This window comes from Anolis carolinensis, chromosome 3 (assembly GCF_035594765.1).
Source record: "Anolis carolinensis isolate JA03-04 chromosome 3, rAnoCar3.1.pri, whole genome shotgun sequence".
Classification (NCBI taxonomy): domain Eukaryota; kingdom Metazoa; phylum Chordata; class Lepidosauria; order Squamata; family Dactyloidae; genus Anolis; species Anolis carolinensis.
The window spans coordinates 174,110,048-174,136,863 of record NC_085843.1 but is presented as its reverse complement, the minus strand read 5'-3'; the positions used below and the strand labels follow the sequence as shown (position 1 = coordinate 174,136,863).

The following is a 26,816-nucleotide window of genomic DNA, read 5'->3' as shown; positions in this document are numbered from 1 at the left end:
CAAGTCGAACACTTCCCAAGTGTCTAGGACTGTGTGATGTATTTTCAGATGATGCGTGCAGATGCCAGTAGGGTGGCCTTTTGCAGTTGGCAGATCGTGATTTTGTCAATGTCTATTGTTTCCAAATGCCGGCTGAGATCTTTTGGCACGGCACCCAATGCGCCGATCACCACTGGGACCATCTGCTCTGGTTTCTGCCAGAGTCTTTGAAGTTCAATCTTGAGGTCCTGATAGTGGCTGAGTTTTTCCTGTTGTTTTTCGTCAATGCGACTGTCACCTGGGATGGCGACATCAGTGATCCAAACCTTTTCTTTTCCACAACTGTGATGTCTGGTGTGTTGTGTTCCAGAACTTTGTCAGTCTGGATTCAGAAGTCCCACAGTATCTTTGCGTGCTCATTCTCCAATACTTTTGCAGGTTTGTGATCCCACCAGTTCTTTGCTGCTGGGAGGTGGGACTTGAGGCATAAGTTCCAATGAATCATTTGGGCCACATAGTTGTGCCTCTGTTTGTAGTCTGTCTGTGCGGTTTTCTTACCGCAGCTGAGGATATGATCAATGGTTTCGTCGGTTTCCTTGCACAGTCTGCATTTTGGGTTATTATTATTATTATTATTATTATTATTATTATTATTAATTATTGTTCGGTGGCCAACTATAGTCCGGCCCTACAATGGTCCGAAGGATCGTGAACTGGCCCCCTGTTTAAAAAGTTTGGGGACCCCTGGTCTAGAACAATAGTTCTCAACCTGGGATCCAGATGTTTTTGGCCTTTGACTCCCAGAAATCCTAATAGCTGGTAAATTTCTGGGAGTTGTAGGCCAAAAACATCTGGGGATCCCTGGTTGAGAATCACTGGTCTAGAAGATAGGGCACTTCCATACATGACTAAAACCTGCGCCTAAACAGGTTCTAATCCCCACTCCCCAACCCAAACATAAATATTCTAGTTCCCCCCCCCACACACACACACACCTCCTGAAGTGCAGTTTTCTCACACCAGGAGACAGGCCTCTCTGGTAAGTTTTAGGACCTAAATGGGGGGCTGGAGTGGAGAGGGTGGATACCATCCTGCTCGTCTGTTTTTTTTCAAAGCCCGAAGAAGTAGGCTGGCTGTTGGGCACTCAGTATCATGGAACTCGACCAGGGAGGTCAGACCTAATACCTCATTAGAACCAGGCCTTTTAGTAAGCCCCAGATCTAATGAGATATTAATCAGAGAAACCTTCGTTTACTCCGCATTAATTTGCTTTTATTGGAGACATCATTTGGACACCTCCAGTAAAATTGAGGCAGGTCTTGCTTTTTGGGCCTGTTTGGATGAGCACTTAGACAACATGTGACCCTTTAGATGTTGTGGGACTTCAAGTCCCATCACATTTATATCTTGACTGTGCTGTCATACAGTGAAGAGAGGCTCCATGGGTTGACCAGTGGGACAGTAACTTTGAACTAAAGTCCCACAGTTCCCAAGCCCACTTGAAACAGAGATTGAGAAAGTGCTCCTCAAAGTTTTCTCTGAAGAGAACAGGCCTTGAGCTTCAGAGCTTGAATTGAGACTTTATTTCAAAACAAAAGTCTGAAAGCCTTGCTACAACCACCTGTGTGTCTCTTCCCTCAATGGAAAAAAAACAAAAACAGTTATTGCTTAAAGCCATGAAGTGCTACTACCATGTGCAGTGGCAAACAAAATGTTCAGTTTTTCAATAGCATGCAGGCAGCAGAATATAGAATTATAGTCCTATGTACACTGCCATGTAATGAAGTAACAGAATGCAGATTAACTTCATTGAACTGTGTGGGCTAATAAATTTAATGCAATTCAATCTTCATAAAATGAGTCTACATGACTATTATAGTGCAATTCAAACTGCAGTTTATCGCAGTCCATATGGGGCCATAGCGCTAGACGAAACCACAAAAGCCATACAGTCCAACCAATAAGCTTCATAGAAGGTATGCAAATGATCACTTTAGATGTATATTTTATCAAAGCATTATCATTGCCTTTGAGGCAAAAGAGAAATTGTGTGTGTTTTTTTAAAAATAAAGCTTTTCTTTTTATTGGTTGTTGTGGATGATCAAAATGAATGGATGAAATTAAATGGGGAGGAAATGTGATGAGAGGGATGAACAGGATGGTGAGTGCTTTCTCATTAACAATGAAAACAATGCTCTGGTGTCCCGCTCACTTCAAACGACCAGCATGAACGCAGATCAAAGACAGCTGCTATCAAAACCGATCTTTATTGAAGAACACACGACTTGGAAAAAGTCGAGAATGACATAATGTTTACATACAAGCAATTTTATCACCTTGGTTGCAACGTAACACCACACGTAAATATCATCACCAAACCCCACCCCCTGTATCACATTTCTACTATTCCCACACAAACTACTCATTATAATTGTTATGATTTTCACCCCCGAGTTCCCATGCTCTGCTGCCAGGTGTTTTCATGATACATTCAGGAGTGTTGATGTTATGGCTCCAATTCCAGGGCTTGCAAATTCAGCCCTGGGAATTGGTCCCATGACATGGCGCCCCCCTTTTCTCCGTCCTCCTCTTCTGTGCTTCCTCCATCACGACTCTGAAATAAATCAAACAAGAACACTAGGTATCCATTTTGTCCAAAGTACCCATATACTTTTTTAATAAACTGCGACGGAACACTGGATGTATTTTCCCCAAACTTTTTGGTAAGGACAATTGGAAAGTCACTTCGTTTATCACATCCTGTATCCTGAAAGGTCCAATAAATTTGGGGCGCAGTTTTCTTGAAGGTAGCCCCAATTTGATGTTTTGTGTGCTTAACCACACTAAGTCCCCTTTCTCCAATTTATCGCCTTCCACCCTTTTCCTGTCTGCGAATGTTTTATACTTTTTGTGTGCTTCTTTTAAGGATTCAGTCACCTGACTCCAACATTCTAGCATTTGGGTTTTCCATTTCCCTGCCCCTGTTTCTTCATTCTCTGCCCACCTTGGCAATTGGGGCAGAGGCTGAATCTCATACCCGTAAACTACTTCAAAGGGGGGTTTTATTTGTTGCGGAATGTATGGCAGAATTAAAAGCTAGTTCAGCGAAGGCTAGCCACTTAGACCAATCATTTTGTCTCATATTAGAGTACATGCGAAGGAACTGCCCAAGCGTCTGTTGAGTACGTTCTACCGCCCCGTTTGTCATGGGGTGAAAAGCAGAACTTAGGCTCCTTTCTGCTCCTAGCATTTCCAAGAATTTTTCCCAGAATTTTGCTGTGAATTGAACACCCCTATCACTGACCACTCTACTGGGACATCCATGAAGTTTGTAAATGTGGTTTATGTATAATTCAGCCAGTTTCTCTGCCGATGGTAGTTTAGTCAGTGCTATAAAGTGGGCCTGTTTAGAAAACAGGTCTAATACTGTCCATATGTAGCGATGTCCCCTGCTAACAGGCAGTTCTCCCACAAAGTCCATGGCTACACATTCCCAAGGCCTGGTAGGTTCTGCTACCGTTTGTAATAGTCCCATTGGCTTCCCTCCTCTCGATTTATTTCTGGCACAATCATCGCATTGGATAACATAATTTTTTATGTCCTTTCTCATCCCTGGCCACCAACAGTGTTTTGCTATCGCCTTCGTCGTTTTTGTAATCCCCATATGACCAGCGCTCTGGTTATTATGAAAACGATGCAAAATCTTAATCCTCAATATCGCTGGGATGTACAGTTTCTTTTTCACAAACCAAAATCCCCCCTTCTGCTCCCCTTTTTCCGCGTTGAATAAGATCCACTGATCTCCTTCATATGACTGCCTCAGTTCTTTTTCCCAACTATCTTCTTCGTCAAATTTGACAGTAGCAGTGCTCTCCCTTTGAGCCTGCGCTCTTGTACTGACAGCTAAACCCCATTGTCTTTCGGAAAATAACGTTCCCTCTTTTGCTGTGGTTATGTCCTCGTGCTGAGGCATGCGTGAAAGAGCATCTGCCAAAACATTCTGTTTCCCTTGGAAAAACTTTAATTGGAAATCGAACCTGCTAAAGTATTGTGCCCATCTAATTTGTTTGGGGGATAATTTTCGAGGAGATTTTAAGTACTGGAGGTTTTTATGATCAGACCAAATTTCAAATGGGATTCCACTCCCTTCGAGGAAGTGTCGCCAGCATTCCAAGGCCTTTAATATAGCTAATGCTTCCTTTTCCCATATGGGCCAACATTTCTCAGTTTCACTGAACTTCCGAGACAAATATCCGCAAGGTTTTAAGTTCCCATTTTGATCTTTTTGCAACAGTACTGCTCCGTATGCACAATCCGAAGCATCACAATGTATTATGAAAGGGCTTTGAATGTCGGGGTGCTTTAGGACAGGTTCTTCTGTAAAGCGTTCTTTTAGGGTTTCGAAAGCCTTTTGGCATTCTGGCGTCCAGCTCAACTTGGCGCCAGGGGCTTTCACTTTCGCCGTCTCCCCTTTCCCCTTTGTTTTCAAAAGTTCTGTGAGGGGTGCGGTTATTTGTGCAAAGCCTTTTATGAATGATCTATAGAAATTTGCAAATCCTAGGAATGATTGCAATTGTCTCCTGGTTTGAGGCACTCCCCATTCTCTTACGTCCGACACTTTGGATGGGTCCATAGCTAACCCCTCCGGAGATATTCGATACCCCAAAAAGTCAATTTGCGTTTTGTTAAATTCACATTTGGAAAGTTTCGCATACAGTTTTGCTTCCCTCAGTTTTTGCAAAACTTCCCGGACTAGTTCAATGTGTTGCTCTCTGTCCTCGCTTACGATAAGGATATCATCCAAAAATATGAATACTCCTCGATATAATAGTGGATGTAAGATTTCATTTATAAGCTGCATAAAGCAAGCGCCGCCGTTTTTTTAAACCAAAAGGCAAAATTTGATATTCAAAATGTCCGAATGCGCAGGAAAATGCAGTTTTCCAAGTATCCTCGGGTTTGATTCTTAATTTATGATAAGCTTCAATTAAATCAAGTTTGGTAAACATGCTCCCTTTCTTTAACACGGTAATCAGATCCTTTACTAAGGGCATAGGGTATTTATTATCCTTAGTAATTGCATTTAAATTTCGATAGTCAATGCACAGTCTTAAAGAGTTGTCTTTCTTTCTCCTAAATAACACTGGGGCTCCCAAAGGGGAGCTGGACGGCTTAATGAAGCCTCGCGCCAGATTCTTATCAATGTATTTCCTCAATTCCTCCTTCTCCTGAACAGACATGGGATACACTTTTGGTTTTGGTAAGTTTGCTCCTGGGGTTATTTCGATTTCTACTTCTATATTCCTTTTGGGAGGTAATTTACTTGCCTCTTTCTGATTGAACACATCCACAAAGTCCCTGTATTCAGGGGGCAATAGTTCTTGGTCTATTTCCCCCGCTTTATCTCCCTCGCTCTCTTCTTCTGCTATTTTGCTTATCTCCCATTGCGTTTGTTGCTCTTTAAATGCCAGGCTCTTTCCCCTCCAATCCACTTCGGGGTTTGCCTGTTCCAGCCATGGAATCCCTAGTATGATATTGTGTGTGGCAATAGGGGCTATCACAAAGGATATTCTTCCTTCCCATTTGCCTATTTTACATGGGATCCCCTGTATTTCTTTCGTGGATACTTCCCCAGCAGCAACTGATCCATCTAGCTGCGAAAATGCAATTGGGGCGTCAAGCAGCGTTTGCTGGCATTTTAGCGCCCCTGCTAATTCCGGAGTTATAATGTTCCTAGAGCAACCACAATCCACGAATGCTCTACAGGTGGCCCGATTCTCTAACCCCGACAAGCAGATCGGCACTACCAGCATGCGTTTGTCTTGACTCACCAGCCTCTCCAGAGGTTCTGGGGCTCGCACCTCCTCCTCCGCTCGTCTCCCGGCTGCTGGCGTGGGCTTTGAGGCTTTGGGCGGTTCTCCCTTTCGGGCCCAACATTCTGCCGCCCGATGGCCCGTCTTCCCACATACAAAGCATCCCGGCTTAGGTCTGTTGTCGTCTCCTTTGAAGGGGATCCCCGGCCTCCCTCCGGGTCTCTCCTGCTTCCTCGTTTCTCCCCGACCCCTCGCCACCGGTCTCTGCTGGCCGCCGCCGCCGCCGCTCCGGAAGCGCTTTACTTGGGACAGGGTGGAGTCGACACGCCCTGCCAGTTGAATCCAACCCTGTAGTGTCTCTGGGTCATCTCTGTGCGCCGCCCAACTAAATACCTTGGGGCGCAGTCCCTCTTTGAATATCTCCACTTTGGTCACTTCGGACCACTCTGGTACCCTTTCCGCGAGATGGAGGAATTCTTCTGCGTACTCGGGCACCGTCTTGTCCCTCTGCTTTATTCCTTTTAGTTGGTCTCGAGCCCTCAATTGCTCCAGCGGGTCTCTAAATCGGTTTTCCAGTGCGGCGAGGAATTGGGGCACTGACCTCAAGCACGGGTCGCGTCTGGCATGTAATTGTACATACCAGCTGGCCGCTCCCCTCTTTAGAGTATTACCAATGGCCCGAACCATGCTTCCTTCGGAGGGGAATGTGTGTGCATTGTCCTCCATGTATCCTCTGATGCCAATGAGGAAAAAGTTCAGTTCGGATGATTCCCCTCCGTATTCCAGTTTGAGCTCCTCTCTCCTAGGCATCCATTCTGTGGCCCGCTGCCTTTGCATGGGTGGTCTGGGGAGGGGTTGCATCAGGTTCCCCTGAGCTGGCCCTTTGATCACTCCGCGTCCCAGCCCGGCGGTCGTTCCCCGCGGCCCTCGGAATTCCGCTGCTGCTGTCGGCCCTTCCACCCATTTGAACGCAGGTCCTGCTGTAGCCCCCGCACTTCGCACTCCTTCGCCGTACGGTGCATCCTCCCCGTCTCCATGGATCTCCGGCTCCTCCTCGCCTTCCTCCATCAACCCGCTGGACCCGATCCCTGGTCCCAGCGGTCTTTCAACCCCGACACCCATTCGGGGGGTCAGGAGTACTGTTGGAGTTGGCGGTCTCAGAGTCTCCAAGGCTCGCTGGCGATCCTCCTCGCGCGCCATCCTTTCTCGGAACTCCAGCTCCTGCCAATACTCCTCATCTCCACCACCTCCTGTTGCCGTTGGGCTCTGCGTCGATGCGCGCTGGCCCCTCTGGCTCCAAGCCTCGTCCTTACTCGGCTCTCTTTCGGCACCGTATCGAGTGGGCTCCCTCTGGAGATTCTCCTCCAACAGCGGCACCAATCTTCCCACGGTTTCTGACAGCCTGGACAGGTTGGTCTCCAAGATAGACAACCGTAGGGCCACGGTCTCCGGCATGCTCCCTCCAGACCCTCAACTGGTCTCTGCAGCTGCTGAGACACCTCTTCCTCCTCTGGGGATCCTCTGGGTAATTCCGTTCGGTCTGGGGTATCCGGTAGAGGAAGTGATGGCTTGTAGCGTTTCCTCTCCCAGCGGCCGAGCCTCTGGCAAGGGCCCCTCTGCTCCTTTCGGGCTTTGATCGCCCCCTCCACTCATTTTCACTTCACTGCGACTCCGCAGGAGGGTGAGAATGGGATTCTCGACTTAATTGTCCCGCTCACTTCAAACGACCAGCATGAACGCAGATCAAAGACAGCTGCTATCAAAACCGATCTTTTTTGAAGAACACACGACTTGGAAAAAGTCGAGAATGACATAATGTTTACATACAAGCAATTTTATCACCTTGGTTGCAACGTAACACCACACGTAAATATCATCACCAAACCCCACCCCCTGTATCACATTTCTACTATTCCCACACAAACTACTCATTATAATTGTTATGATTTTCACCCCCGAGTTCCCATGCTCTGCTGCCAGGTGTTTTCATGATACATTCAGGAGTGTTGATGTTATGGCTCCAATTCCAGGGCTTGCAAATTCAGCCCTGGGAATTGGTCCCATGACACTCTGGGATGTCATTCTGTATTGGCTTTGTGATATAACATCACAAACCCTTACTGGCTCATTTATTTGAACCTGGTTTGATTAATTGGGTTTTCAGAGGGAGGAAAGATCATGTAGACTTTGAAAACAAGTCGCCATTTGAGGAGAGAAGAATACGCCACCTGATGATTAGACAATGGATGAAACTAAAGCAGTGACTAAAGAGATGAGTCAGCAGCCAAAGGTTTCACAGTGGGGATATTTCAAGCTTCCTGAAAGCGTTATTTCCATGACTAAAATATTCACTTTGGACTCGTTATTTATTCCTGCATTTTGGAAGTGTTCCAGGACTACAACCACCATTACATATGTTTCGGCAAGATTTGCAGTTACTTGATTTTACCTGGTTCTGATTATTTCAGTTTCAGTTTTTAGGTCTTTCCGTCTGGTCTTATAGTGACAATGGGAATTAAAAGAGACATGCATTTGGAAATGTGGTGGCGTATTTCTGTCAAGAGCTCAGCAGAGAGCAGCTAGTTTCAGCCTCAGCAGAAAGTGTTTTCCTGTTTTGTGGCTTAATGAATTATACACAATGATGGAGAATTAGCATGGAATCAGGGCACAGACATGTCTTCTATATTAAGAGAAACCTTCTGGTGGCCCAACTGCTGCATGCATTATTCAAGAGCATTTGTTCTTACCCAGCATTGATTCCTGTCTTGTGTTGCCAAGGTCAGTGTGATCATCAATTAGAGCATGCTGGTTCGAAGTAGATCGTGCAGGTTAAAAGTTGAGTGAATTTGCATCATGTGGTAGTGTCAGATTTTTTAAATGAGCTGCTCAAATCAGCTTATACCATTCCCTCCCCGCTTTCTGTGTCAACTAAGGATGTAAGGATATATGAGATTCATTCTTTTCCACATTTAAATGCATTTAAACTCACATCCTTTCAATCAGAAGCTAGAATAAATATTTACATGGTGTGTGTGTGTTTAAAGAAACAAGCCAAACAGTAAGGATTTTATCAGATGGAGCCAGGGAACGTGGAACTGTCTTAACCTGTTCCCTTCCATCTTTTGCCATCATGAGGAATGACCTGCCATCCCACATACTTACCTGTCTTTCCCCTGACTTTACCTTGATTTCCCCCACATTTTTCATTCAGGAGTTTGAAAATGTCTGCCCCAGTAAATTTGCCACCTCTTTCCTCCGTTTCCAACAATGGGGGTGTGGCTGGCAGCGCAGCATTTTGGCAATGCTGCAGGAAGGGAAAAGGGGGAAGGGCCGAGGACACAAGTGGGGAATTTACTGGAGCAGTACTTTTCAAACTCATTTATCTATATGAGACGTGCCTAGATTTCAATGGGGATTACTTGAGATTGTAGTATTGGGATGTGTCTTTCAGCTGCATATGGTAATTTATTTCTCCTATACTTTGTCCTTTTTAAAATCCAAAACGTAACCTACTTTGTGGATAGCCCTTGTATAAATACCGTCCGCTGCTTTCCACGGCGAGGGGTGGTCTTTGAGCCTACATGGTTCTGGGTTGGGTTTGGGTTGTTTGCAGTGCCGTTTGGCCCCATTCCCCCCATCCGCCCACCTACCTGCTCCCTTCTCAAGTTTGGGGGAAGCTGGTTCTCCCCTCTGCCTTTCCTGATGGCGAGAGGTCCTTTGAGGCATCAAGTTGTGTGTGGTGCATCTTAGAGCCATTTAGGGCTCCATTCGCCTCTTCCACTGACCATCTGCCACCTTCCCATGCCTAGCAGAAGGGCGTTAGATTGGATGGCCACTGGGGTCTTTCTGTGAAATAGTACTGTTAAGTTTATGTTGGTTAAAATTCCCTAAAAATCAGTGGATGTGCAAATCTTTCTGAAAATTGGGGGGGGGGGGAGTGATGCCCTGGTTATGTTGTATCATTGAAAATCAAAATTCAAGAAGATAGCTCTTGTAGGTTTTTTAAAAAAACATTTAAAAATTCCCCAGAATCAGTAGATAGATGAAAAACATTCTGAAATTGGGAGGGGGTAACAGTGGTAAATGTGTTCTACCATTGTAGCAAATTTCATCCCAATAGCTCTAAAATGAGGGAGAAAGGAGCCCCGGACGCTTCCCCACTTGTACAATTATATAACTAAAAAGTAAATAAAGTTTGTTATACCCCTTAAGATATTTTAGAAACACTTCAGTAATGATTAGTGCCCCCTCTCCCCAATTTAGTAATGAGAATTGAAACATTCATTGATCACATAGGCCTACTATTTGTACAGAGTTGAACAAAAAAACACATTGGCTGTTTGAGGTTTTCAAGTCATGTGTTTCTTCTTCAGGTAAAGCCGGTTCAAAAGCAAAGGGAGAAAGTACTGATGTCATGGCAAGATATTATGCACAGTGCCTTTAATTGTTATAGGAAGAAGATCATGCGGAGTGTTCAGTTAGACTTATAAGACCACAAATGGAATGACCCTCAGTCACTTGGCACAGTAAGAGAAGAGCAATATAATTTGCTTCTCCATTTGGAAAAAAATCACCACCAACCAAATATCCAACCTTTCCCCATTCAGTGGCTCACATGGCCCCATGCTTGAACCTTTTAGACAGGTTGCTAGATGGGTTCCACAAATAGTTGAATGTGTGACTTATTGGTTGGATTTATCTTTTACTACATTTAAGTATAAAAAGTCTGTACTAGGGGAAAGACATAGTAGTGTTTGTGTATTCAACTGCAATGGAGTCAGGGACAAGACTTGGAAACAACCCAAATATCATTAGTGAGGATTCTTCAGAGAGAGTATTCATATCAACAATATATAAATATATGTCTGAGAAATAGTGTTTCTGTTTATTGGGAAAATGATTATCCTTGCGTAATGAAATATGTCTATATATCCTCAGTATACTTCAAGAAGTATTCTTCCTCTTGCAGGGTTTTGGGATTCTTATGAAAACAGCATTTTTACACACTACACACTACCAGGCTGCCTTTTAAATAAAACATTAGATTCAATGAACTCCAGGCATTCCACTGTTTCCTTAGAAGTCCTAACTTCCATGTAACAGTGAGCTTCTCTCCCATTCTCTCTGGCTAAGCATCTGGAAAATCAGCAGTAGATATAACAATGTTGTTTGTTTTGTGAATTGGATAATGTTGTTTCCAAACATTGTGGAGACAAGTGTCTGCGTTTTGTCTTCTGTTCTCTGTGTGAAGTGGCACAGTGGCAAATCAGCCTCTTGTATGCATAATTTAACATTGGAAAGCCTAAATGTAGCTTCAAGCAAATTGACACCTCCAAGGATTGTAATTTGCATATGGGCTTCATATTGTCCTGTGTCTCTCATGTCCTCTCATTTCCCTTTTCCTTATAATTGTTGTTCTCAGCAAACATGAGCCAATTATTCTATGGTTTTGTGGAAAGTTTTGCAAGTTATGGTCTCAAATTTCAAAAGTCTTACTGCTGAGAAACGCAAGATGCCATATCACTTTTATCTGTTACAGTCCCAACATTCTCCCCACACTCCTGGCTACAACTGTTTCTCCACTCCTAACTATATAAACCCACATTCCTTACTGCTCTTTTTAAATCTTTCCCTGATCAAATTACACTTTCCATGATACCTTCAGATCCCTTATTCCCACATAATGTATTGGTAGTGTTCTTACTACCTCTTGCTTTTAACTCTGTTCGACTTTGAGGTTATATAGGGCCAGCCCTACCATTAGACCAAGTGAGGAAACCATCTCAAGCAGCTGAACTTGCATGTCTTTAAAGTGCAGCAGAATGTTTCATAACAGAATTTACATTATCTGGTATGGTGGGAGTGAGAAGCAATTGCTAGAACTATCATCCAATATAATCTCTGTGAGGAAACTGAATAACTTCCCTACCATATAACATAACCTTTCAAAACACTTCATATATGGATATGAGTGTCTATGGTCCCTTCTACACTGCAATATAACCCAGATTGTCAAAGCAGATAATCCATTATCTTCTTTGAACTGGATTATATGAGTTTATACTGTCATATAATCCAGTTCTAATCCGATAATCTGGATTTTATATGGCAGTGTAGAATGGACATATGAATTTCATAAATACTTCTCACACCTTTCTTGAGGAAGTTTGAATACATGTGTGTGACAGAGTTTACAATAAAAGTCCTGCTACGTCACTGGCTGATTTGTTCAACAAATGTTCCTTGTTGTTGATTTAGGGTGATTGTGCACTGACAAATAAAGCAGACTGGAATTGGACTCCAGTTTCAGCCAACTTTGCAGCCCAATAGGGAATCTTTGTGCTGCCTTGGCAGCAACAGGAAATCCCCATGACCCAGCCACTGAAAAATGATTTGTAAACTTGAGCCCAAATAAATTTGAATGAAAATAAATTGTAGCTTTTGGTGTGTCATTTTGTTTAATATTCAAAAACAGGATGGGGAGAAGGGAGATGGAATGCCCGGCACAATGGATTGAGAGAGCCAGATTTTATTGGTTCTGGAGAGCAAAGAGAATATCTCAGGCATTAAAGGAGTTGAAGTTTTTCTCCCTCCGTCAAATTGGCAAAAAGGAGGGGGTATTCCCTTCCTTCAGTGCTACCCTGGTAGACAATGCATGGCAACAGGGAATGAGTGCCCTGTGAAGATGACTGCCCCTCGCCTGCCCAGGGAGGTTGTGCAGGGGAATAGCAGCAGCAGGAGGAGCATCAGGATGTTCCTTTACTGTGGTTCTGTGGCTGTTCTGTTATGTGGGTTCTTTATGGTAGGCATAAAGCACCTTGTCAGATTTAATTGAGACTATTAAAAAAAAGCTGCAGGGTGCCAAAAAAGACCCCAAGGCTTTGGAGGAACAAGCCCAGTGAAGGGGGCCTCACTGGGCGTGGGGAGTGGGCATTGAATCTTTGCTGAATGAAACAAGAAAAAGCCTCCACTCCTGATCAACTTCCTGGTAAACAGAATGAGGGGTCAGTCGACAATGTACCCCAAAATGGCATGCCTTTGGTTGAATTGCACACCTCTAATGATTTGGTGCTGTTGGACAGGAGGCTAACTGCCACCCACTCTCCCCATGTTGGTGCTGCAACACTTCCACCTACCTCGGGGGGATCTCCTTCCTTCCTTCTGTGTTCCATGAACTGCATGAATTGTAAAGGAAGTTGGGAGGAAGGTGGGGGATCCCCTTCTCTTTCCTAGTAAGAAGGAGGGGAATGTGGGGTGGCGACTGATGACCACATCACATGGGCAAGTTTGCCCATCTTATGACAGTTTCACCTCATTTCAGGGACAGAGCCTTCCACATCCCATCAAATGATGTACATGTATTTCCAACGGGGCTCCATCCCAGAACTGAGGTGAAAGTGTCGTAAGTTTACTTAGGAAATCCCTCGTAGTTCGAGGATGATGGTCCTCCATTTCTTGGAATCTTGCATGATTTTTTTTAATGTGTGGAGGTCGGTGCACGGCCGGTCAACACACAGTCTTCACAGAGTGAGGTCCCAGCAGTGGTGTGATTAACACAACGGGAGTGGCTTCTCAGTCTGTTGCAGCTTTCTTCCGCCTTCACAGCCGTTGTAACATGTACCATGTTATCCTCTGCCTGCTCCGCCGTTGAGGTCTTTGGGTCTTCAGATTGTTCTTGGTCTGGATCCTCCCCTGTGGCCACTCTTGGGAGTGTGTGACTCCCGTGGTTGTGCCCGCAGGTTCATTCGAACACGCAAGCCCCCTCACCACATCAAGGTGACAATCCATCGAGGGGGTGTCGTAAGAGAGAGCAATGATAACATGGGAGGCTTCCCGTGTTCTCATTGAAAAGAAAAGGGGTAAGCCAGGTGGTGATGGAATAGGTAAGGGGCAATGCAAGGTAACAGGTTTAAAAAAAAATAGCAGGGAGATAAGCATGTTTGTTCATTTAAACTATCATTTATATGATGTTACAAAATCCTTCAGGAAATGTGGCATGTGGACAATCTATTCTGGCTAATGATAAAGAACATTTCTTTGGTGCCTAAGGTGTATGGGTGTTTATTTTCTACTCTTCCAAAAATATCTAGGTAAGCTGATTTAGGACAAGCCTGTGCTAAAAAACTGTATTGTCAAATTTGATGTTCAGTAAACAATTTCTGTTAAGTATATGTACAGGAGATAACATGATTACTAGCCATGCAGATGCTGGCTAGTCAGAATTACTGGCATAGTGTATGAAATGTAAATCAGTCTGATAGCTGTCAGCTGTCAAAATATATAACTAATAGCATATACATAGCAATAATAGCAAGACTGTTCATCTGCCTGATGTTTATTAACACTCAGCATTTTGAGTATATGACAGAATATGGCAGTTATGTGTGGGTGTCAGCTGCAGAACCTTTGCTTTAGAACAAGTCCAGGCCTAATGAGTTGATATTTTTCCCAGTTACATAATTTTTGATCCTGAGCAAAGCTGCATTCTCCCCAATTTAATATATCTCCTGATTTTCTGTTCTCTAGATTTGGTCACAGTTTCACAATTTGACTTCATTTCAGTTCCACATACTTGAGAAAATACTTGTTATTGTTGTTACTTTGCTGGGTACCTGATCCTGCCATTAGATAAAGTGTGGTCTCAAATGTTGGATTTCAATGGACAACACTCTTCACTCCCATAATGTTCCCAAAATCCACAAAAGTCATTCCCCTTTGCTCGGGCACAGAGGTATATGTATTGCACATCCTGTCCCATATTTCCTAAACTATCTGACTTAACTAAGGTTTGTTGGAAGAACATTATCCAGCCAAGACTGAATGTAAAATTCACTTTCCTAAATGTAAAAAAGAATGTGTGGCATCTTCTGTTATGTCAAGATAGGAAAATATATTGGTGGAACCCACACTGGAGCAGGATTTTTCAACCCATTTTGGCGCAGATGTTAGTCCTGTCTGGAAATGCACTAAGGCAACTGCCTTATGTGACAGTTGCTGAGAAGGACAGCCATGAAAGGTCCACATGATAATCTCTCCTGAATTCCTCTGCCTTACACCATTCCCTCCTTTTGGAGGACAGAGCTCTCCTGAAAAACTAGTCAGGTGCCCTTAGATATAGCAGAAGATGCCAAACTATTACATAAAAGAAAATATTTTTGTTTTTCAAATATAAAATAATATATTGTTTTAAATGTAAGTATAAAGGTAAGTACATAAATATATGTTATGCATTTCACAAATATGGGTGCTCACTATTCCATCACTTTGAAAGTGTCCCTACACAGATGGACATTACTATTATCCTAAATGTTGCATTAAGGTTCACCCTTCCATCACTTAGAACATGTTTAATGATAGCCTCTAGCCTCTCTGTGCTGATTATTTTTGTGATCAGTTCTTTGGAGTAATTGGCAATGGAACGGTAGAGGAAAATATATCTTTACCTCAGGTAGCAATATGCCTTGGGCTGGCATTGTATATGGAAGGAAATTTTCATCTAATTTTAATTCAGGAGAAAAGTGTGCTTCAGTTGGCAAAAATATAGGTAATGTTCCTCTCTAGTGCAGGCTCAAAATTTCATCTACATTCTTTCTGCTCTGCAGAATTCCTAGCATATTTCATCAATACATGAACAATACTAGTGATGATAGGGGTAGCCTTGCAGAAGATTTAAGTGCAGGGGATTTAAATAGAATATAAAATCTCATCTTGGTTTGATTATAAAGATTAACAAGTTACCTATTTTCAGCTTCCAAACTCTGTGAAAGAGTTTGGGAGAGGGAGAGAAGTTCAGCTGAGCAGAAGACTTATAATGAATAGGAGATCCATAGAGACTGCTGTCATTCAAAATGAATTCTTACAAAACTATCTGATTAGATTCTGGCTGCTATTTCAAGCAACCTCTCCAGAGCATAGGTTTGAAATTTTGGCCCAAACTAATCTGGCTTCCAGAGCTAAAGCAGCTAATCCAAAAGTTTACAAATGCTTTCACAATCTGCCCTTCCACACTAACTCAGTCTGATGAAAATTAGATCTACTTTTCTTGATTTGGACACAGAAAGATTAGGGAACAGCACCGACATCCCTACCGTTCTAATCCATATAATGTGTCAGGCAGATGTCTGTTTTGTTATGTTTACTGTAAAGGTCATGGCAGCCCCTGCTTGTCTTTGAGATTTCTCTCACTTCCTGTGGTCTCACTCCCGTTCTTCATTATGCGTAGTTTGTAAGTCAGATGTTTGTAACTCAGCAACTGTGTGTACTGTACTATACAATATAATCCTCTTTACTCATAGCTAACCCCAAAATCCATGATTATTCACTTATCCATGCACAAAAAATACCACTGCCACCACTACCCTGGAAGTTTTTGCAGAAGTCCAGTCCTCCAGTGAAATTCTATGTCTTGTTTCTGGACGAAGTATAATCTAAGTTTTTATCTGTGTAATTTATTGTATATATTTTACTTATGTTCATATGTTTTTGACTTTGTTGTAACCCATCTTGATCCATCAGGAGAGGCATGTAATAAATAATAATAATAATAATAATAATAATAATAATAATAATAATAATAATTATTATTATTATTATTATTATTATTATTATTATTATTATTATTATTATTATTTTATTGTATGACATAGCAAACAAGATAGATATGCTGGATTTCGTTTCACAAAATCACAAGTCGAACACTTCCCAAGCATTTAGGACTATGTGATGCATTTTTGGATGATGTGCGCAGATCCCAGTAGGGTGACCTTTTGCAGTTGGCAGATCATAATTTTGTCAATATCTATTGTTTCCAAATACCGGCTGAGATCTTTTGGCACGGCACCCAGTGTGCCCATCACCACCAGGACCACCTGTAGTGGTTTCTGTCAGAGTCTTTGAAGTTCAGTCTTGAGGTCCTGATAGTGGCTGAGCTTTTCCTGTTGTTTTTCATCAATTCGACTGTCACCTGGTATGGCGACATCAATAATCCAAACCTTTTTCTTTTCCATAACTGTGATGTCTGGTGTGTTGTGTTCCAGAACTTTGTCAGTCTGGATGCGAAAGTCCCACAGTATCTTTGCGTGTTCATTTTCCATTATCCTTGCAGGTTTGTGATCCCACCAGTTCTTTACTGCTGGGAGGTGGTACTTGAGGCACAAGTTTCAATGAATCATTTGGGCCACAGAGTTGTGCCTCTGTTTGTAGTCAGTCTGTGCAATTTTCTTACAGCAGCTGAGGATATGATCAATGGTTTCGTCAGCTTCCTTTGCACAGTCTGCATTTTGAATCATCAGCTGATTTTTTGATCTTGGCCTTAATTGCATTTGTTCTGATGGCTTGCTCCTGGGTTGCAAGGATCAGGCCTTCTGTCTCCTTCTTCAGTGTCCCATTTGTGAGCCATAGCCAGGTCTTCTCCTTGTCAGCTTTTTCTTCAATTTAGTCAAGGAACTTTCCATGCAATGTTTTGTTGTCCCAGCTGTCAGCTCTAGTTTGTAGTGCAGTTTTCTTGTACTGATTTTTTTGTCTGCTGTGCTTTGAGGAGTTTCTGATTTTTGACTTCAATCAAAGCAGGTTCTTCACTTTGCTTTACATATTCTGCCAGGGCATGTTCTTTTTCTTTGACTGCTTGTTTTACTTGTAAGAGTCCTCTGCCACCAGATCTTCTAGGCAGATATAGCCGGTCAACATCACTGCAAGGGTGCAGTGAATGATGAATGGTCATGAGTTTTCTTGTTTTTCTGTCCAAATTGTCCAGTTCCACCTGTGTCCAGTTTATGATGCCAGCAGTATATCTTATGACAGGTATATTTATGACCTTGATGGTGTTGTCTCCATTGAGCTTGCTTTTGAGAATTTTTCTGATCCTTTGTGTGTATTCTTTGCCGACCATAGTTGTCACATGTTCATGCTTGATGTTGTCCAGCTGTAATATGCCCAGATATTTATAGGCCTCTGGCTGGTGGCACTTTATTGTTTGGCCATTAGGCATATTTATGCCCTCACTTTCAATTATTTTCCCTTCTTCAATGCCACTGTCGAACATTTGTCCAAGCCAAACTCCATGCTGATATCAGTGCTAAAAATTCAGACGGTGTTAGTCAGAGACTGCATTTCAGTTTCAGTTTTCCCATACAGCTTCAGGTCATCCATGTACATCAGATATGAAATTTTGTGAGATTTCTTAGATGTTTGATAGCCCAGATTTGTTTTCTGCAAGATTGTTGACAAAGGGATCATGGCAATAATGAAAAGTAGAGGGGACAATGAGTCTCCCTGGAAAATTCCTCTTCTGCTGCTGACAAGTCCATAGCTTTCATTTCCAACAAACAGTTCAGTTTTCCAGTGCTCCATCATGTTTTCATTAAAGGTGCCAACGTTTTTACAGATCCCAATGGCGTCCAGGCACTTGATCCAGCTGTGTGGGAGTGAGTCAAAGGCCTTATTGTAGTCAATCCACGTCATGTGAAGATTAGCTTTTCTGCTTTTACGATTAATATTAATAACTGGTCTTTTGTGCTCCTGCTTTTCCATTTGTTGCCTTTCTGTTCATCTGGCAGTCAGTAGTTTAAACATAGTGGGCAGACACGTTATTGGCATGTAGTTTCTTGGTGCTGCTCCTTTTGCGGGATCCTTCTTTATCAGGTATGTTCTTCCATTTGTTAGCCATTCACTGATACTTCCTTTCTGCAGCATCTCATTGAATTGTTGGGCCATTTTCCATGCAAACTAATCAGATATTTGAGCCAAAATCCATGAAGTTGGTCACTACCAGGCGATGTCGAGTTCTTGACTTTTTCCACTCGTTTGCTGATCACTTCAGTTGTTATTTCCATCTGTTCCATTTTGTTCTGTGAGAATTTTCCTTCAAGCTCCTTTATCCACCCTGCGTTTTTGCTGTAGTTCTTATTATTTTCACAAAGTTCTTTCCAGAACTTCGTTGTTGCAGTTTTCTCTGGCTTTATGGTTACTGTGTCTGTTGTTTGGTTCAGACTCTGGTAGAACCGTCTTTGGTCTGATTAAAACAGTTGATTTTATCTGTACTGAATGATTCTGGCTTCATATCTTTCAATTTTTTTAGCTGTTGCTGTAATTTGTTCTTTCACAATTTCCAAAGCTTCTTCAATTTTTCTGGTGTTTAGCCAGTACTTTCTGATAAGATATTGCTTGATTTTGTCATTCTTCAGTTTCTTCTCTTTCATATTTTTCAGGTTACTTGCATCTGATCTAAGATTTTTGATTTTCAACTCTAGCCTGACCTTCCACTTTGGTTTTCCAGTCGATTTTCTTTGGGGCTGCCTTGGTTGTAGGAACCCAAGCTCTTCTGTTACTATCACTGCTGTGCTGTAGGCATACTGGTTTGTTTGTTCAATTGAAGTTATTTGGACAGTGGAAAGTACTGTATTTACATCCTTTATGAGAGGCGCCAGGTGTCTCTTGGGCACTGTTTTTAGAGTTGGGAGCTGCTTTCTTATTGCATTTGCTGCAGCATGAGACATGATTTTATTCTTGAGCTCTTGTTGTCTTGCTGTCAAGGTTCTTGGTGGCTCAACAGGTGCTCCAAGTGCTAGTTTTTCAAATTCTTTCTTCTGGTTCAATCTATTCCACCATTCCAAGTGTTATTGGAGTCTCTGCTGCTGTCCCTGCTGTGACCTGATGGTAATTTGCTTTGCAGATTTTCTGGATTTCTTCGAGTTCAACTTCACTGAACACTTTGTTTCTGATTATGAATCTTCATTGGTCAGCCAGTCAGGGTTCTGTTATCTGTGAGTCAGGGTACTCTTGCTTCCACAGTTGATGCATCTTTTTTTGGTAGCCATGCCTTTGAGGTTCTGATATGTAATAGCATTTCATAACTGTGTGGTTTTCTGGCATTGTATATTTCTGCAGCTTCTGTGACTGTTCATTTGTATTTTGATTCTGTAGCCCACTTGTTGATGGATGTCCAGAATGGGCAGTATCCACCGATTTTATCCTGGACAACAACCGAGCCAGTATATACTTCATTTTGGTTAATGGGTTAGGTGCTCTTAGTTCCACTCCTCAGCTGAGACCTCTCTGGCTTGGTTGGACCAGCACAGCTCTCAGCATCCTTGGAACAGTTAAGCCCCCCCCCCCCCCATCACGTCAAGGTGGCACCTATGGGGGGATTATTATTATTATTATTATTATTATTATTATTATTATTATTATTATTATTATTATTTAATATATGGTTAGATAGTATCCACAGGGGTCTTAGGTACATATTCTTGGAAACATGAGGCTTTTATTGTATTAGATATGGGGCAACAAAACCCATAAAATTCTTCTACATAAGAAAATTTCATGGGGATAAATTCTCTGGCTCCAGTCACTTCCCCTGGCAGAATATACAATGAGATAACTTCACATAGAAGCAATTTCATCCTGAAAACTAAGATGACCCAACAAAGACTGAACACTACACATATTTTTCCTGAATTTGGTACCAGGAATTATGGTAGTAGTTTACAAGATCTTTCGTCTTCCCTGCCCAAGAGTGCTCATGACTCAACAAACTACAAATCCTAGGATCCCATAGCCTTGAGCTATTGCAGTTAAAGTGATGTTAGACTTCATTAATTCTACAGTGTAGATGCACCCTTGATAACTTTTAGAAAATGCTTATTAGAATATCTAAGCTATGAGCAGATGGTTTTCAGTTTGTTCAGACTCTGTTCTGTCAGACATGGTACAGATACACATTTCTTTGAAGAAAACTGGATTCTTGATTTAATTCTATGACATCAAGAACTCAGATATAGAATTATTTTTGGATGTGTCCCAAAGAGTGAACCCCCAAGAGTGGATTCATAAAGATCATATAAAATAAACTCTAGTGCAGCCTTGGGATATCCTTAGGCTATGCAGATCCATGCTTTGCATGTACAGAGGCCTGCGGCATGGAGTCATATTGTAATTGATCCCTCATTGTATCTTGATGTCAGAGCTGGTGAAGCATGACCCAGCATAGCCTGAGGATGTTCCCTGAATAAACCTTGACTTTGTCTTGCATGCTTGCCAAAATACATGCATCCATAGGAACTACATAAATTATTATAAAAGTAATAACAAACAAAAGTTCCCATAGCTCTGAAATTTATTTTAAAGCCACTTCAACAGGACAAAGGGTGCCTTACTAGTGTGGAACCAATTTGTATTGCTCCCTTTTATGTATTGGATATTTTTGGCAAATGAATGAAAATCCACTAGATCCCTTAACTGAGACCAAATATGCTCTGTATGAATTCAGCAAGGATCCCTCCCATCTTTTAAATAGTTCTGAAGCAAACTCCATTCCCATTCAAATCAAGAAAAATAAGTCTATTGCAAGCTTCATTTGCTGGGTTGTAGAGAAGAACCACTCTTACTCATTGAAGGTTTTACTTAGATGGAAACACAGGTTTGCAAAATAGTGTTTTGCCATCTTACCAAATGTAATTCATTGTCCAGAATTTCTTAATGTTTTATCCAAGCAGTAGTTCCCATATCTGCTCTGAATATTGTAAGTAGAACCATTGTCAGGTTGAGGAAGGATTTCACACACAAAGAGAATTCATAATGATCTTTTACAAAATTAATGTATAGATGTTGTAGATGGTCCATTATTTTATTCTCAATCATCTTGCTTGCGTATACTTTGAGACATGTACCCATTTAGACAATGACTGATGGTTTTATGCTTTCCTAAGTGTATCCTTTCCCAATAATAGAAGCATAGGATTTATTTTCATCTCCAGAAGTGTTTCTGCTTGGTTTCCTTTTCTTTTAAAACTTCTGTCTGCTCAATTGCCTACGAACACTGCCAAATCATAGGTCATTGTCTTCCAATCATAGTTGTGATACAGTAAACCTGTTCTCCGTGTCCCATGCTTTTATTTGTCCTCTTTCCAAATATGTGTCTGCTGCATTTTTCTTCAGATAGAGCAATATGGTCCTAGTTGTTCCTTTTCATAACAGGAAGAGAAAATTCTTTAAAATTCTCATTGTATGGATTGCTTATGAATGTTGTAATATATAATAATAATAACAAATATAATAATATCTTTATTTGTATCTCACTTTTCTCTTTAAACGGGACTCAAACTGGCTCACAACGTTTTAAAAATAATACCAATCAACCTTACATGTAACAACAACCTATACATTTATTTATTTACAGTATTTATATTCCACCCTTCTCACCCCGAAGGGGACTCAGGGTGGCTCACAATGTACATGTACAAGGCAAACATTCAATGTCATATGAACATAGAGACAGAGGCAGACACAGACACAGACACAGAGGCAATTTAACCTTCTCCAGCTTTCAGCTTTTTGAGGGTATGCTTGATTCTGGCCACAGGGGGAGCTGCTGCATCATCATCCACTGTGATGCTGACTTCCTCATTCCAAACGGTGTCGTAAATTAGTTAAATTAGCCTCCCCACATATAAGTGTTACCTAAATTTCCTACTTGATAGATGCAACTATGTTTCGGGTTGCTTAGGTCAACAACGAGCAGGGCTTTTTTTTATTTTAATGGTTGGGTGCTCACTCCGCCACAGGCTGGCCTTGAACTCATGACCTCTTGGTCATAGTGATTTATTGCAGCTGGCTACTAACCAGCCTGTGCCACAGCCCGGCCCAACTTTACAATAAAATATAAATAAACATTTTAAAAGCATTTAGCAGATACAATTATTGCAGGAACTCGCCCATTCAGATGGTAAACTTTGCCTGACTCACTAAAAGTTAGCCTTCCTGTTTTTCCAAATTAAATATCTTCACTAATTATCATTCTGGGCATGGCCCCATGTAAGCCGCCCCGAATCCCCGTTGGGGAGATGGTGGTGGGGTATAAATAAAGATTATTATTATTATTATTATTATTATTATTATTATTATTATTATTATTATTATTATTATTAAAAGCTTGCATGAACAAGAAGGTCTTCAGCTGGTTTTTTTTAAAAGATATCAGGGAGGGGGTTGTTTTAACCTCCTTGGGGAGTGAGTTCCAAAGGGTTGGTTCATTCACCGAGAAGGCCTTCTCTCTCTGCCACCAACCACATTTGCAATGAGAGAAGGGCCTCTCTCGAGGATTGTAACATTCAAGTAGGTTGACATGAAAAGATGCGGCCAGATAGGTAAGTAGGAACTGAGCAGTTTAGGGCTTTAAAGGTCAAAACCAGCACCTTGAATTGGGCCCAGAAACATATTGGCAGCTAGTGCAGATGCTTTAGCGGGGGGTAGTATGCTCCCTGGGTCCGGCACCTGTCAATAACCTGGCTGCAGATTTCTGAACTAATTGAAATTTCTGGACACTCTTCAGGGGCAGCCCCACATAGAGCCCTTTACAGTAATCTAAATCATATGTAACCAAGGCATGGACCACTATAGCCAAGTCTGGCTTCTCTGGCAGTTGGCACCCAAGTTTTAATCGTGTGAAGACCCTCCTGGCCACTGCTGACACCTGGGCCTCTAGGCTTAGCAATGAGTCCAGGTGGACCCCCAGACTGCAGACCTGTGTCTTCAGGGGGAGTGTGACCCTGTCCAGCACAGGTATATATACCTTGACCTTATACCTTGATCTGCCTTACAACTGACCAGAAGGACCTCCATCTTGCCTGGATTCAATTTCAATTAGTTTGTCTGCATCCAGTTCATAACAGCTGACAGGCACCAGTTCAAGGTCTGGGCTGCTTCCTTGGCTTTTCTCCTCTAAGTTGATCTGAATGAGATTATAATACTCACCTGTCCCTCTATGAGATTTATGCTTCTTTCCTGTTGTTCATCTGTGTGGAGTCCCTAAAGAGTTTGTCCTTTTGATTCCGTTAGGAATCTTCGTTTGTACAGTGTGTGCTAAGGTCTCTAGCTAAGAAGTTATTGGTGTAGTTCCAGGCCGTATGCTTAGAATCATAGCTTGAGTTTTATATGCTCTAAAAGTTTATTATCATTTGCTACAGAGGTGGTGACACTTCACAATCTGAAGAGAAGGGTGGGAAAAGGTGAGCAAACAGTTATGAGGGGATTTCTGCTGATTCCAGTGGAATTGTGAAGGCACTATTTTGAAGTAAAACTGTGGGCTGAATATACACAGAATTCCTCATAAGATTTACTCTTTTATCAGCTCACTTTCCTTTAATAATAGTTTTTGCTTGTGGAATTCATAATTCTGGGATGTCCACCTAGAACCATTTTTTACTATCAATTAGGTTCAAGCAAAGTGTATTTCTATTTTTTCTAAATTTTGCATGAATTACTGGTTTTTGTTTTTGAGATCTGGCACTGTTTACTGTCTGCTTGAATGGTCTGTCACTTTTTTATTTTTTATTTCAGTATGTTAGTGATACCTTGACTTAAGAGTTTGCATTAGCATTAGGCTTGCTTTTTTCCCTTTCCCATTTCATTAGATGCCCCAAATTTTAAATTATATTGAAACTATGTAATATTAATTATGTAAAGAAACCTTTTAAATGTTTGGACATTATTTTCATTAATAATTGTGGCTTTTTAATATAGTAAAACTGCTTTTGGGTTTGGGATAATACATTATTTCTTAGACATTTTTTCCTGTATGGAATTAATGCTTACGCACTATTTCCATTCATTTTTTCAGAAGTAAATCCAGCTGAGCTCCATAGCATTTGCCATCATGTAATTATGAGATAAACATATACGTTTATGTACCCCAATACAAAAAATAAATAGCAGTGAATTGTATCAAAATCAATTGTATGTTGAGATTTCACCTATGGTTATCTCAGTGCACCTATGTTACAACTATGATGTATATTCCATTACTAGGGAAAGTAGTAAATTACATTTCCACATGGCAGGGGTTGGATGTGGATGGCTTTTGTGGTTGCTTCCAACTTTGATTTTCTGATCGCAGGTTGTTTCGTCCAAGCCCTGCAATGTATAAATTATATAGGTGTATTGGTTTATTATTTAATGTATATTCCACCATTCTCTAGTATCGGACCCAGTGGGTCTTACATCAGATTAAAAGTGAAGTACAGCTACATCTACCATATCAATGTCAACCCAAGAAATAAAGAGTTTGTGAGATTTAGGACTGTATTTAAAATGTTATAATTTGTATACAACATTACACTGTCAGGTAGTTATCATGATGCTGATCTCTACAGTGGTCTGCATGTCTCCAGCATTAGAGTTGAGAGAAAAAAATATACAAGAAAAACATATGCAATGTGAAAAATACAGGTGCTATGAGATATATATAAATTATTAATTGATGCTGCGAATGCTGAAGCTTGCAGATCCATTTCTACTGTGAACAAAAAAAAGATAAGTCTATTAAAAGAGATATATTATCAAAAATGTATATGGCTGGTTTTAATTGCTTGCCAGTGGAGGCAGAGTTTGTAGACTGAGCAGTCTGTGAACAGTATTTATTTTTAAGCTTGTAGATATATTGTCAATAATGTAGCAGCATCTGGCAAAGTGCTTTTTTCCATGCCAAATTGTAAAACTCTTTCCTTTCCTCAATAAATTATCACCAAAAGATGTACATCAGATGAAACTCTGTCCACAAAATTCTGCTTTCTCTGTCCCTGTTCCTAGGAAAAATCTACACACCCAGAAGAATAAACTGATAGAACACATAATAAAACAGACTGTGATACATGAGATGAATGCTGAGAGGATACATAGACATGCATATTCTCATATACACTAACCTCACTGAATACTAGCATTTTTTGTGAAAAGCCTTTAACCAACCTTTTCAGCTGTGTTAGTTTTCCCTTTACAGTAAATATTTTAATGTTTGCAGAAAATATAGTCCCCTTCTACTGTTCACTCTGCCATCATTTACAAGTCTACATGTATACCTTGCATGCACAGCTTAAAAGAATTACCTTCCTTTTCAATAATATGGCATGGTTTTTAACAGGAAGTAACTATAAAATGGGTTAAATATTGAAAAGTAAATGATGTTTAGCCGATAGTCATGCAGATATCATTTTTCAAAATATTCCCAAACAAAATAAGGGAGACATATATGGAATTCCTCTACTAATTCTCAAGATTTTCCTGCTAAAGTATTGCATACTAGAACTATGACTTCCTTCATTGAGGGCCCATCCAGACAGGCTGAAAAAGTGGGACAATGCCTTTGGTAAAAGTGAATTAATGCAGAGTAAACTGAGGTTCCCCTGGTTTAAGGTAAAGGTAAAGGTTTTCCCCTAACATTAAGTCTAGTTGTGTCCGACTCTGGGGGGTGGTGCTCATCTCTATTTTTAAGCCGAAGAGCCAGCGTTGTTTATAGACACCTCCAAGGTCATGTGACTGGCATGACTGCATGGAATGCTGTTATTTTCCCACCAGAGCAGCACCTATTGATCTACTCACATTTACATGTTTTTGAACTGCTAGGTTGGTAGAAGCTGGGGCTAACAAAGGGAGATCACCCCGCTCTCTGGATTTGAATTGCCAACCCTTCAGTCAGCAAGTTCAGAGCCCACTAGTAATACTGATTTCTTCTCATATTTAGCACTATATGTTATTCCCTTTCCCCTCTAAGCTAAGCATTTATACCAGAAGCAATAATAACTTCAGATTTGGGAGAGGACAATTTAACACAAACCTATCCCTCTTTTATGTGCTAGTGAGACACCCACATATAAAATACTGTAATTGCCTCTAATTTAGTCAATATCACTTAAAAATAAACATTATTCAAATTTCTCCTTGCTTTCCTCCCTGTCACTTGACAAGAAGCAAACATAGGGTGAATTTCATTGATAGCTTTCTGATACTAAAGAAAGTCTTCCTTGTCTTTTCTGGAGTTTTGAAATAAAAGATCAAAATGGAGAGTGAAAAGATAAAAGGAGTCAAAGTGAGATCTTTTTTGTAAAAAGAATCGACACAATATGAAATGAATGATGTATGGAACCTTTTATTTGAAGGGATTTTGGAAATAATGTAAAAGTTTCATAGCCTAATTGTATATTCCTACACCATTAGGATGTCAAAATGATAGATGCTGTAGTGAATAATAAT

General features: G+C 41.2%; 1 protein-coding gene across 2 annotated transcripts in view; it reads left to right on the top strand.

The window, feature by feature from the left end:
• The window catches only part of nrg3 (neuregulin 3), a 912,452-nt gene that overhangs the window by 342,507 nt on the left and 543,129 nt on the right, over positions 1-26,816 (top strand). The window lies entirely within an intron of this gene.